Consider the following 927-nt stretch of genomic DNA (forward strand, 5'->3'; position numbering starts at 1 on the left):
ACATTTACAGTACCTTTATCCATAATTGTCAAAAATTGGAAGGAACTAAGATGTCCTTCAGTAGGTAAATGGATAAATAAATTGTGGTGCAGCAAACAAATGTTATTTAGTGCTAAAAAGAAATGAGGCATCAAGCCAAAAAAAGACCTGGAGGAACCTTAAATGCATATTACTAAGTGAAAAAGCCCAACCTGAAAAGGCTACATACTCTATGATTCCGACTATATGACATTCTGGAAAAGGTAAAATTCTGGAGACAGTCAGTTGCTAACGGCAAGGGGAGAGGGAGGGATGAATAGGTGGAATGCAGAGGATTTTCAGGGCAATATAACTATTCTGTATGATACTACAACAACAGATGCATGTCATTTCATTATACGTTTGTCAAAACCCATACAACGTACAACACCAAGAGTGAGTCCTAATTAAACTATGGACTTTGGGTGACACTGATGTGTCAGTGTAGGTTCATCAAATGTGACAAATATGTTTACTGGTCATTCAAGTGGGGCAAAGGAAATATCCTTTTAAAACTCAAGCAAACTGGGTGTTTGTCTTGTAACCTGTCGGAGGAAATAAGCTGTAATTTTAAAAAATGTGACCAACATGCCACTCTGGCGGGGATGTTGATAGTGGGGGGGCCATGCATGTGTGGGGCGGAGGGTTATGGGAACTCTCTGTACTCTGTGCTCAGCTTTGCTTTGACCCCGAAACTGCTCTAAAAATAAGAGTCTATTTTTAAAAAACAGTAATGAAGAACTATAGCAAAAACTCAGTTTGTAGTCAGAATGTTATGAAATATTTTGTCCAGATTCTCTCAGATCTCTTTGTAACAATTCACATCTCCCACCTGTTCCTCCTTGAAACTCTTGGCTCTTTTTACCATGCTGTCCTGGGTCTTCCTCTCTCTGTTAGGGCACCTTCTCT

General features: G+C 39.5%; 1 non-coding gene across 1 annotated transcript; it reads left to right on the forward strand.

The window, feature by feature from the left end:
- Nucleotides 1-453: 453 nt before the first annotated feature.
- LOC114235487 (small nucleolar RNA SNORA27) lies at nucleotides 454-581 on the forward strand. Its single transcript, XR_003621650.1, has one exon. It is a non-coding gene; the product is annotated as a small nucleolar RNA SNORA27 (small nucleolar RNA).
- The last annotated feature ends 346 nt before the right edge of the window (nucleotides 582-927 follow it).

This window comes from Balaenoptera acutorostrata, chromosome 18 (assembly GCF_949987535.1).
Source record: "Balaenoptera acutorostrata chromosome 18, mBalAcu1.1, whole genome shotgun sequence".
NCBI classification, from domain to species: domain Eukaryota; kingdom Metazoa; phylum Chordata; class Mammalia; order Artiodactyla; family Balaenopteridae; genus Balaenoptera; species Balaenoptera acutorostrata.